Source organism: Chlorocebus sabaeus, chromosome 8 (genome assembly GCF_047675955.1).
Source record: "Chlorocebus sabaeus isolate Y175 chromosome 8, mChlSab1.0.hap1, whole genome shotgun sequence".
Classification (NCBI taxonomy): Eukaryota; Metazoa; Chordata; class Mammalia; order Primates; family Cercopithecidae; genus Chlorocebus; species Chlorocebus sabaeus.
Genome location: NC_132911.1, coordinates 60,385,809 through 60,399,017, shown reverse-complemented (window position 1 = coordinate 60,399,017; position 13,209 = coordinate 60,385,809). Strand labels below are relative to the sequence as shown.

Genomic DNA, 13,209 nt, shown 5'->3' with positions numbered 1-13,209 from the left:
CAGTATCAGTTCCCTGTCCCCTCCCTCCATCTTCCCCGCATACCGAATGACTCTGAAAGATGGGATTCAGTTCCACACAACCTCTTACCAAACCTTCCCTTCATTTCAGGAGGACAAGAGAAGGGGATTAATTTGAAAGGCTATGTGAAAGAGGCATCCTGTGTTGTAGAACTCACAGTATGGAATCTTGGCTCCTATGTACTTCAGTCGAGTAGATTTTTTATGACATGTAGCTATTTTCTCTGATTTTTAGCAATTATAATGTTTTCATATGTGCATTATCATCTGTTACCAACCAAAGTTAAGCCATAAACAGGGGTCAGTCCATTGCTGAATAGTCAGTAATTATGTATTACCCAAGTTACTTTTCAGTTGAACATGCAGAATGACTGCTGGCTTCCCATGGATCAGTTTTATTTTAGCTGTGATTTGGGTTTATGTATGACCATGGCCACCATAAAATTTAAGGTACACCCTGCCTATGCCACAGAGATGAGAAGATCAGAAGTATGCTACTTCACCAAATAACACTTTTAATACGAATCTCATTTATATATGAGCCTTCTTCTCAGGAAGTATTCCCATTGTTTGTCCTTCAAAGATTCCATTGACTGTGATTCTGTATAAGAGCCTGTGCCCAAAAAAACAAAAATAAAAACAAACCTTATTTTTTAAATCCACATCAGGCCAGGGCAGCACTTACCTCTGAGTAACACTCTGAATATAATAACTTTGCATTTTGAGCCCTCAGAACTATGCTAGAGACTTTGCGTACCCCACTTTAATTCACACACTACTGCAAGGTAAGTATTTTTTCGCATCCTACAGAGGAAAATGCTGAAGAGAGACCAAATACATCATTGAAAGTCGTTACACAGATAGTGAAGATCAGACAGGATTCAAATGTAGTTCTGATTCTTGCCTTTGCCTCTCTGCTACTATTCCCCTGCACTGCTTTAGGCTCTGAATCAGGGCAAGGATTCATGTTTTGGGGCCCTCTCCAAGTCAGAGTTTTAAAGTAGCATTGCAAAGGTGATTTCCAGAACTATACTGCCTGAGATGATGGAAAGATCTTCTCTCTGTAACACATTTCTGTATCGCAGTAGGGAAGGAGACCAGGGGAATGGGGAAAAACCGAGGAGTGTGTCGTCATGCAGTGTAGGGGCCACCCCAGATCCTGGTGCTGAAGCTTCAAGAAAGAGGAGCCGGGGACTTTGCATTGATGGGTTTGAACCCCATTTTGTTAACTGTCAGCGAACACTGCAAAGCCTTAAGTGAGTTTATAATTTAGGAAGGTCAGGCCAGGCACAGTGGCTTATGCCTGTAATCCCAACACTTTGGGAGACTGAGGCCGATGGCTTACCTGAGGTCAGGAGTTCGAGACCAGCCTGACAAATATAGAGAAGCCCCATCTCTACTAAAAATACAAAATTAACCAGGCATGGTGGTGCATGACTGTAATCCCAGCTACTCAGGAGGCTGAGGCAGGAGAATCGCTTGAATCTGGGAGGCGGAGGTTGCAATGAACTAAGATCGCACCATTGCACTCCAGGCTGGGCAACAAGAGCGATACTCGGTCTCAAAAATAAGGTAATAATAGTAATTTAGGAAGGTCACTTTTTTTTTTTTTTTTTTTTTTTTTTAATGCTAACCAGCTGGGCACGGTGGCTCACACCTATAATCCTAACTTTTGGAGGCCAGGGCTGGCAGATCGCTTGAGGTCAAGAGTTCAAGACCAGCCTGGGCAACATGGCAAAACCCCGTCTCTACCAAAAATATAAAAAATTAGCTGGGCATGGTGACATGCACCTGTGGTCCTACCTATTCAGGAGGCTGAGGTAGGAGGATCACTTGAGCCCAGGGGGCGGAGGTTGCAGTGAGCCAAGATTGCGCCACTGCACTCCAGCCTGGATGACTGAGTGAGATCCCATCTCAAAAAAAATAAATAAATATAAATAAAATAAACTAATTAGAAACTGAAAGGAGAATGGCCACTTAATTGTTTCGGAGAGCAATGAAGGCACATAAAGATTGGTTGCTTTCTGAAGAATCTAAGAATGGCATTGGGTGTAGGAGTTGGGGAAGCAAGTTGTATAGGCATCTACACTTAAAGTAATTTGTAAATTATACAAATAATTTTTAAAGTTTAAGCCCCTGGTGACATGACACATACATGGCTCCTTCACCCTTCTTGTCTCCTGCAGAGCTCCAGTCTGCCTCTCTTGCTCTTAGCCCCAAAAACAGTGAATCTCCTGAAGTTACCTAGACCCACAGTACAGTTTGTGACTCCCTCTACCTGGAGTACCTGCCCATGCCTGGCTGATACTTGTTCTTTTGTTATCTTGGCTTCTGTATTACTTCATCTGTTTTACTGAGTTAATCAAAGGCAGGCCTATCAATTAGCATGGCACTTATTTCTTTTAAAGCAACTGCTAGTGAACATTTTTTTAAAAGTCTATGCAGAGGCTGAATTGAAACACTTCAGTGGGTACTTCCTTTGGTATTTGATAAGTGGAACGTATCCCAGAACTATTTATCATCCATGGGTCTCAGTTCCAGTTAGATGTATTCTTGGAACCTTTAAATCATGTAGTGTGATATGCCAGCCCATAACGCAACAGGTGAACTGAACTGGCTTCCTCCAAGTTTGACAGCTGAGAATGTGGCTCTAAAACCTGCCTAGATATATATCCTTTTCTAGTAAGAACTGAATGCAACGCACATTTAAGCCAATATTCCCTTCCTCTTTTTTTCCTCCCTCTGAATGGGAAGGAGAGATTTTAGTCATTTTGAGTCATTACCCTTAAAGGATTTTAGTTTATCAGTTTGCAGAAAGTTTTATTTTCATTACTTCTGTAAATTTATATGATAATGAGTTTCTCATCCTCATTTTGTTTTTTGTAATATGAAAACTCTGCCATTTTGTTGTTTTTTAACAGTTTGGGGGGGTATAATTGATATTGTACAGAATGCCCATATGTAAAGTGTGCTTGCAGTTTTCACATATATATGCATACATCCCTGAAACCATCACCATTATCAACATGGTGAGCATATCCGTCATTCCTAAAAGTTTGCTCATGCCCTTTTGTGATGGATCCCTCCCTATCCTACCTCCTGTCCCCAGACAACCACTGATCTGCTTCCTGTCCCTATGGATAAGCTTGCATTTCCTAGACATTTGTATAGATGGAATCATATAGTATGTACTCTTTGTTTTGCCCAAGTTCTTTCATTCAGCCTACTTATTTTGAGGTTCATCCATGTTACTGTATGTATCAATAGCTTATTCCTTTTTGCTGCTGATTAGTAGCCCGTTATAGGAATATACTACAACTTGTTTTTTTGTTTTGTTTTGGGGTTTTTTTGTTTTTGTTTGTTTTTTGAGACAGAATCTCACTCTGTCACCCAGACTGGAGTACAATGGCATGATCTCGGCTCACTGCAACCTCCGACTCCCGGGTTCAAGCCTCCCGGGTTCAAGCAATTCTCGTGCCTCAGCCTCCCGAGTAGCTGGGATTACAGGTACATGCCACTATACCCAGCTAATTTTTGTATTTTCAGTAGAGATGGGGTTTCACCATATTGCCCAGGCTGGTCTTGAACTCCTGACCTCAAGTGATCCAGTCACCTTGGCCTCCCAGAGTGCTGGGATTACAGATATGAGCTACTGCGCCTGGCTAGCTAATTTTTGTATTTTCAGTAGAGATGGGGTTTCACCATGTTGCCCAGGCTCGTCTCGAACTCCTGACCTCAAGTGATCCACTCACCTTGGCCTCCCAGAGTGCTGGGATTACAGACGTGAGCTACCGTGCCCGGCTAAAACTTGATTTTATCCATTCACACAAGGATAGACCTTAGAGTTGCATCTAGTTTTGACTATTATAAACAAAGCTACTATGAATATTCATGAAGAAGGCTTTGTGAAGGCTTATGTTTTCAGATCTCTTGGTAAATAGCTAGATGTGAAATGACTGTGTCATGTGGTAGACACGTGTTCAACTTTTAAATAAATTGCCAAACTGCTTTTTAAAACAATTGTACCATTTTTACCTTCCTATCCATGGTAGATAGGAATTCTATTTGTTTCACATTCTCAGCAGCACTTGATACTGTCCAGTGTTTTTAATTTTGGTCATTATAATGGGTAGATAGCATTATTTCACTGTGGTATTAATTTGCATTTCCCTAATGATCAATGATCTTTTCGTGTGCTCCTTTACCATTCATATATTTTCATTGGTGAAATATCTGATTAGATCTTTTGCTCATTTGTTAATTGAGTTTTTTTATTGTTGAGTTTTAGAAGTTCTTTATATATTCCGGATACAAGTAATTTATGAAGTAAATGCTTTGCAGAGATGTTGTTCTAATATTCTAGTGGCTTGTCCTTTTTATTCTCTTAACATTGCCTTTTGAGGAGAAGTTTTAAATTTTGATGAAATCTGATTTATCAGTGTGTTTATTTTATGGGTTGTGCTTTTGGTGTTGTGACCAAGGACTTTTTGACTAAATGAATGACACAGAGATTTTTTTTGTTTTCTTCCAGCAGTTTTATAGTTTTAGGCTTTACATTTAGGTTCATGATCCATTTAGAGTTAATTTTTCTATACGATGTGAGATGTGATACCAAGTTCATTTTCTTGATGTGTAGATATCAAACTTTTCCAGCAGCATTTGTTTAAAAAAATATTTTTGGTGAAATAATTCTTTCTGATTATAAAGACGTGTAAAGATTGTAAAGACATTGTAAAGATTATAAAGACATTTGTATAATGTAGAAAAGTGTAAAGCTTATGTCTTCCTAATCTTCTGTTTGTAATTTACCTAGGTACATTTAACAGTATTGGGAGAGGGAGAGCAAGTTTTAAGTGCATAGTTTTAAAAAATTGGTATCATAGTGTATATACTTACTGTGTGTCCTGCTTTTTACAATTTTAACATTGTACCTTTCCCCACGTAACTTAGTATTCTTTAATTGCTCTTTCCCATGGGATTTAATATTCTTTAACTGCATGGTTTTTAATGGCTGCATAGCTGTTCTATCACATGCATGTCACACTTCACCTCTTTTATTTGACATTATCAATTTTTAACCTTAAAATATACTTTGAGCATCTTTAAACTTAAAATATTTTTATTTTTGCTTAAATTTTTCTAAAAGAATTATCAGATCAACATATATTAACTTTTAAATGGCTTTGATTACATAGTTGCACAATATATTCCAGAAAGGTTTCAACAATTTACACTCCCATCAGCAATAACTAAGCAATTTAATCCTTTATTGCAAGTTTTGTTTGTTTGTTTTTGTAAAAACCTCAAGGATACCCTACCCTGGACACTCCTCTGCTTCTCTCAAAGGCAAGTATTTTCCGCTAGCCAAGTGCCATTCTCCTTTCTCATTCTTCCCAGACATAGGACCCTTCTACTCAGCACTGGCCAAGGTGAGCAAACTCCATGCATTTCTTGCCTTTGCTACCAAAAAAATTAGCAGGATGAACATACCTCCCTCCTAAGTCTACTTTGATAAAGAAGCCCCTTTTCTTATCCAGGGCAAAATCTCCCTCTTCTCTAGATGCCATTCTACCCTGATTCTTCCAAGAATGCCCTACTTTCTTCCCTGTGTCTTTATCCCTAGCATGGAAGCATTCTCTTGTCTCTCCCTCTGGGATCTTGAGTTCCCCCTTAGCTACCCCCTATTTTATTTTTCTCTTTAGATGCAAAACTTCTAGAAAGAAAACATCCTCTTGTTGGATGTCATTTCCTTGTCACCCAATGAGCTATCCTTACTTACACGTTCTCATTCTCCCTCCCCCCATTCTCTCACTCCCTCCCGCCCCACTTCTCTTGCTGTAGTTTGGCATCCTCATGCCTAAGTGGTGAACCTATGGGCCGGTTCTGTAGCTCTTAGCATTTTTATATTTTTGTGGTTTCCGCCACACTTTCCTTCCTTCTCCTTAAAGTTCTATCTCTGCTCTTTCTCCCCTTAAATTACCTGATTTTGCCTCATAGAGGTGATCTTTAGGCTCCATCAGCAGTTAACCAGTAATTTGGCTTGAGTCTGTCTCTGTAAGAGTTGGCTGTACAACTATCATTGTCTTTCTTCCTCATATCTCTTTTTGTTAATACTATTGGGCACATAAGTAGACTTTCTTCTAGTAAATCTTATTTTTGCTGTGTTTTCATGTCTGCTTTGGATAACTCCAACACATATCTTCTGTGTCTCATTCAAACAAGCACTGCCTTTCCTCTCTCTCCCATCTTACCTCCCCAAAGCATTTGCTGTTATCAGTGCTTTTGATCCATTTGGTGTTTTACAGTTGCCAAACATCTCATAATGAGTACATGAGTGTGAACAGTCCAGCCCATTGGGCACTTTTCTCACCTGAATCTGTACAGCATGTATAAACTATGCTGCATGGTAGCCAGAAGGTCATCTTAGAATCTAATAATCTATGGTTCTAATCTCTGACTTCTTTTTTGCAATCATGCCCACCCCTACAGCCACACACACGCTTTTTTCCTTTGTCTTTCTTAATTGTACATTTTTTAAGGCAAAAATCACCAAATATCCATAGTACTGTTTTCCTTTTCTGACCTTCTGTGGTACTTTTTTATACCATATAATATTGTTTTTAAATGTTGATTTGTCACTCTGATACCACCTTATGGTAGATTTTATTTAACATTTATATTTCTTAACTTGACAAAAGGTATATATTTTTTTTTACATACATACTTTAAGTTCTGTGGGATACATGTGCAGAACGTGCAGGTTTGTTACAATAGGTATACATGTGCCATGGTGGTTTGCTGCACCCATCAACCCATCATCTACATTAGGTATTTCTCCTAATGCTGTCCCTCCACTAGCCCCCCACCCGCCGCCCCAACAGGCCCCAGTGTGTGATGTTCCCCTCCCTGTGTCTATGTGTTCTCATTGTTCAACTCCCACTTATGAGTGAGAACATGTGGTATTTTGTTTTCTGTTCTTGTAGTTTGCTGAGAATGATGGTTTCCAGCTTCATCCATGTCTCTGCAAAGGACATGAACTCATCCTTTTTTATGGCAGCATAGTATTCCATGGTGTATATGTGCCACATTTTCGTTATCCAGTCTATCACTGATGGGCATTTGGGTTGGTTCCAAGTCTTTGCTATTGTGAACAGTACCGCAATAAACATAACATGTGCATGTGCCTTTATAGTAGCATGATTTCTAATCCTTTGGGTGTATACCCAGTAATGGGATTGCTGGGTCAAATTGTATTTCTGGTTCTAGATCCTTGAGAAACCGCCACACTGTCTTCCACAATGGTTGAACTAATGTACACTCTCACCAACAGTGTAAAAGCATTCCTATTTCACCACCTCCTCTCCAGCATCTGCTGTTTCTTGATTTTTTGATGATTGCCATTCTAACTGGTGTGAGATGGCATCTCATTGTGGTTTTGATTTGCATTTCTCTAATGACCAGTGATGATGAGCTTTTTGTCATATGTTTGTTGGCCACATAAATGTCTTCTTTTGAGAAGTGACTGTTCATATCCTTCGCCCACTTTTTGATTGGGTTTTTTTTTCTTGTAAATTTGTTTAAGTTCCTTGTAGTTCTGAATATTAGCCCTTTGTCAGATGAATAGATTGCAAAAACTTTCTCCTGTTCTATAGGTTGCCTGTTCAGTCTTTGACAAACCTGACAAAAACAAGCAATGGGGAAAGGATTCCCTATTTAATAAATGGTGTTGGAAAAACTGGCTAGCCATATGCAGAAAACTGAAACTGGACCTTTCCTTACACCTTATGCAAAAATTAACTCAAGACGGATTTAAGACTTAAATGTAAGACCTAAAACCATAAAAACCCTAGAGGAAAACCTAGGCAATACCATTCAGGACACAGGCATGGGCAAAGACTTCATGACTAAAACACCAAAAGCAATGGCAACAAAAGCCATAATTGACAGATGGGATCTAATTAAACTAAAGAGCTTCTGCACGACAAAAGGTATATATTCTCCAGCCACAACTAACTTGTCTGCTCCTACAGAACAGGAATCATGTCTGTCTGTACCCATAGTAATTCAGATTGGTACCGTACATAATAGGTGTTGGTAATGTTTATTCCATCAGTGTCACATATTCGTCTTAGTAGAGTGGTAACCATGTATAATTGAGCCTTGACCCTCTGGTGTAGGGAAATGAAGCAAGTGATTTTCTGCATAGAACTTGTGGCTTCCTTTTCTCTCCTACTTAATATCCCTAGAGATTGGTCTTCATAACCTGCACCAACAGACGGATGCTGAAGATAACCCAAAACATTGAATACTTCAGAATACATTTTGCATTTTCTTTGTATGTCGTTGAGGATGGACATGACCTGGGAATTTAATTGAAAACAAGCAATAATCACATCATAAAGACTAATTCAAGAGCTCAGAAATTGTCCCTGGCTCCTTATTCTGCCTCTGCCTGAGGGCGCTCAGTGGCTTGCACCCTTCTCTGTGGACAGATGGCCTGGTCTCAGACTGAGGGAAGCACTCATGGGGCAAGATTTCTCCCATAGCGATTGTTAAGGACAAGATAGACGCCACAAAAGGTTTTTCTGAAAACTGTGTTGTAGAGAAGATAATGGGTGTGTTTAGAACATAAATAAAGAAAATAAGCAGCAGTTTTGAGAAATGACAGTAAACTTGAAGTAATTTATCAAAATAAAAATGTGAGTAATCTAGATAACGGTGATTCAGGGGAAAATATATAAATCTAGGGATATTAATTTATGTACTTTTCATTTTTCCATGTACTATATGTTTTTAACAGGATTTAAGATACATTTTTCAATAAAGTGCAAAGAATGTGAATAAATGATAATGAATTAAAAGCAGTTTAGTACATATGCCATTAACCAGATTGGCCTGACTTTTGGAATTTAAAACTAACTCTTCTTTTCTTTTTAGGTTGCCTCTTGGTGCTGCCTTGGCCGTATTTGGCACCCAGAATGCTTCATTCTGTGACGGTCTATTGATAAGGTTGCCTTGCTAGAGTTTGGAGCAGGGCCTCAGGTAGGTGGCTTTTATCATTATATGGCATGACTTTCAAAGTGATTAATTATTCCAGTTCCTAAATACTATAAGATATAATATTAAAAGCTTTGAAAAGCATGCCACATAATAAGCATGCCACTTACGATCTTAGGGTCTATCAGTATGTACTGTGATCAGGACTTTAGTAATAATTATGGTTGAATGGGAGACCTAAAATACTAGCAAGGAACAATCTTCCTCACTCTTTCCACAAAACACATAGCTGCTGTAAAAACTTAATTTGTTCCTGTTCCCCAGATAGCCCACAGACGTACTTTTAAGCTCTTCTTTCTCTAAATCTTGCTCAGTGATACACTATCCCATGTTGCCCTTATATCTATTTTTTTTTTTCTTTTTTCTTTTTGTCCTGGGAAGGATCCTGTTACCTATGGGCAGGTGGAGAGGGGGATTAGACTTGCTCACAGGGATGGAGCAGATGCTAGAATAAGGAACCCAATGCAACAAGAGCAATTTGCCAGCATTGTTGGGAAGAGGACACACACAAGCATCTAGATTTCCTAACCTGTAGGCGCAGCTCAGTGTCACAGAATCAAGGTGTAGCAATACTTGGAAATCCAGGCATACATGGATATGGTACCAGGTAAGTCTGTCAGTACGACCTTCAAGATAGGGTAGAGGGTGAGAGGCCAGGACCCCCAGCCCTAGGATGGGGAGACTGGAAAAAAAGCCAATAGTGACTGTGCCAGATACCAGGGGATGGGCTCTTAAACTCTCCACTGATGACAGATGGGGGAAAGGAGGCCTTGGACAGGGTTTCACAAGATACATGAACAGAGCTTGACAATCAAATTAAAGGTACACGAATTAATCTGGCTAAAATTTTCTATAAGAACAACATTCTATGGGTTTAAGCATCAACGCCATTAACATTAAAATTTTAGCTATCTGTATACTATAAATATTTTAGCTTTCTGTATACTATAAAAATCTTTCGTGTTAGGGATTATGGATTTTTTTTTCTTCTTTACTATAGTTTTTAAACTTGTTTTTAATGAAGTTGTTTTTTAGTAGCTAGAAAAAGGAAAAATGATTAGTTTTATTTAGCCAAACCGCATTTATGCAGGTTTTCTCCTTTTTTATTCTCCTGTATCTGTAATCAGTTGAAAATTTTCTCTGATATTTTAAACATGATCCTCACATTTTATTTTCACATGAAGGATGTCCTTTTTTAAAGATTTTAAATTTTACTTTGTTCCTTTTTCCTTCCCATAGAAATTCACTCACTATTTCTAAATGATAAATCATGATCAATACAGGTTCCATGTGCTTAAGGAGCTATGGAACAGGACATTTAAAGCAGAAGTGTTCTAAACGTCCAGGCTGGCTGAGTGCTACCCAGGTTTGTATCCGTGCTTGGCGGGCTCTGGGTAGCACGAGCCTGAGACTCCCTGGCTTTTGAGGTCTGCCAAAGCAGGTGACACCTCTCCTGGGGACACAGAAGCAGTACGGACTCCCAGGTGGCGGTGGTGTTTTCCCTAAGTTCCTACCTCTCTGCCAAAACAAACTAACCATGTATTTCTCTGGGGCTTGTCTTCTGAGCTTGCTTTATAACCAATTTGAAATTTCAGGAGACCTGAAACATATTTACCTGCCAGGTTTGATTCCTGAAATTCCCTTAAAGGGACCACAGTTCTGTTCAGCAAATGTCTGCTACATGCTAGGGTGCTGACCAGGTGCTAGGGATATGAAGATGAATAATAGCATCCCTGCTGATGAATTTACTGTCACTGGGGGAAAGACATATCAGGTCATTTCAAGAAGAGCTTTCCAGTCCATATTAAGGGTAAAAGGTTCAGAGAGGTAAGGTTTTCAAGGTCATTCTTGATCAAATAGAATTAGTCAAGGAATATAGATAACAAATCTCTTCTAATTGTTCCAGCCAAGAGAGTACATGGAGTCCTCTAGAGGGAGGCAGAGGAGAGAGCAGCTACCCTTGATATGACGGTTTTGCCTAGAACTGATCCTGTTTAACCTTAACTATGTGGGAATAAATAGAAATGGTTGTTTCTAGAAGTGATTTTATCCTGGACATCCACATGGGCATAACTTAGGGAGGACAGATGGATGGTATGTGCAGACCTGAACCAGGCCACAAATTCTGTTTTCATTACATTTTTTAGTGCTACTCAAGCATTAGCACATACACAACATTTATGCCATAGCACAAGCCCGTCTTGAAAGTACACTTTACTTTGAGATGGCCTAAAACTAATTCTCTGCTTGAGCTTTTATAGCTAAGTAAAACTTAAATTTATAGCTAAGTAAAATTTTCTTTCCTTAGCACTTTTATGAAGTGTCTGATGTCTGCCTTTTTGTTTGAATTTATAGACAGATTCAGTATGAGTGCTTGACAGTTCAGACATGAAATTTGGATTATTCTGTATTTGCGATTTTAATAGCATTAGGCAATTAACTATACATGAATGGAGGCATGTTCTCCAGACATTTAGGGTCCTTCATTGTGAACATTTTTATAGTTGGTGTCAAACATTTTTGTTGTACCCCCAGAAACTTAAGCAGTTACTGGTAATAAGATCAATAACTTACCACAATTTGGGATACATGCAGTTTTCAGATTGAGCTGACCTGTGGGCTACCTACTTTGTAATCAGACCCAGATCACCAACATTTTGGGACTGTTTTATAGAAGAAAAAAAAAGAAAGCACAAGAAATTATCTGAAAATAGAGTACTGATTAATCTTACTTTGCATTCAGATATAATTGCCCTTCTTTGCTCTCTGAAGCATCATTGCTTCCCTTTTGCACAATTTCTTTTTCATTTCCTCTTTGAAAATACTAATGGCCCTGTGTGAAGAAAATGAAAATATCTCAGTATTGTACCACCCATTGTATTTTTAAGTCTTTTTATTTTGATAAAAATACACAATCATAGGGAACCCCTCCCCACCCCCCCACCCCACATAGCAGTTAAAATGAAGTGCTTCTAAGTTATGGATCACTAGAAGGGAGCTTTCGGTTGGGCATGGTGGCTCACGCCTGTAATCCCAGCACTTTGGGAGGCCAAGGCGGGTAGATCACTTGAGGCCAGCAGTTCGAGACCGGTCTAACATAGCAAAACCCCCATCTCTACTAAAGATACAAAGAATTAGCCAGTATGATGGTACATGCCTGTAATCCCAGCTGCTGCAGAGGCTGAGGCACGAGAATCGCTTACACCTGGGAGTTGGAGGTTTCGGTGAGCCAAGACTGCACCACTGCACTCCAGCCTGGGTGACAGAGTGAGACCCTGTCTGAAAAAAAAAAAAAGGAGTTTTCAAAAGAGAAAAACACTTTTTAACTTAACATGGCATTTTTGCTCTATAAAATAAATAACCAAGGAAAATATGTCTGAGATTGGAGATATTTACTTGATACTCCTTCTTCATTGGGTTATCAATTCATTCTCTCTGGGTACTCTAGAAAATGAGTGGCCTGAAAAGGAACATCCTACTTGTAGAGATAAGAGAACTGATATTGGGGTTTCCTGATTCCACTTTGGAATTCATTGACTTTTTCCTGTTGGTTCTTACACAAAAAGTTATGCCATTTTTCTCCTCACTTCTCAAATAGTTGTATGCTAAATATAAGACATTTCTAAACATCAGTAAGGCTAATTTTTATGTAAATTTCAAAAAGATGAACTATATTTTAATGAATTGCTCAAAATGAGTTAAAAATATAAAACAATAATTCAAAAAGGGCATCCTTATTTTTGATTAACTTTAGTTAACTATGACATCTAATTTAGGAAAGTAAATACTGAGTCTTCCACATTCCAGTTATAAAATGCATTTTTGGGGACCTGCTGTAACTCAGGCGAGTTAGGTACATGTCTTGGCTATGTCTCCTGCTTCTCAGTAGTTGCTCCAGCTCCTTTCTGTTCCCCTCTGTAGGGACCAGCAGCCCCAACTGAGGGTCTTGTTGTCCTTCCTGCCCCATACCAAGGACTAATGCAAGCATCAGGCATGTTTTCACTTTGGAAATTTTTATTAGGAATGGGAGCCAAATTGATGTTATCTACTGGTATTAGTTGATTTCTTGGTATTAAGCTTAGAGAATGCTTGTTTTCTGAGGCAAAATAAGTATTTTTAGATAACCTTGTATTA

The 13,209-nt window shown here is 38.9% G+C and overlaps 1 protein-coding gene across 4 annotated transcripts in view; it reads left to right on the top strand.

The window, feature by feature from the left end:
- The window catches only part of PLAG1 (PLAG1 zinc finger), a 50,794-nt gene that overhangs the window by 23,334 nt on the left and 14,251 nt on the right, over window positions 1-13,209 (top strand). For 2 of the 4 annotated variants that reach the window (XM_008000683.3, XM_008000685.3), the window contains exon 2: window positions 8,956-9,060. The exons of the other annotated variants lie outside the window; for them this stretch is intronic. The gene's annotated coding sequence lies outside the window, so the exon portion shown is untranslated. The remainder of the gene's footprint in view (window positions 1-8,955; window positions 9,061-13,209) is intronic. 4 annotated transcript variants of the gene reach the window in all.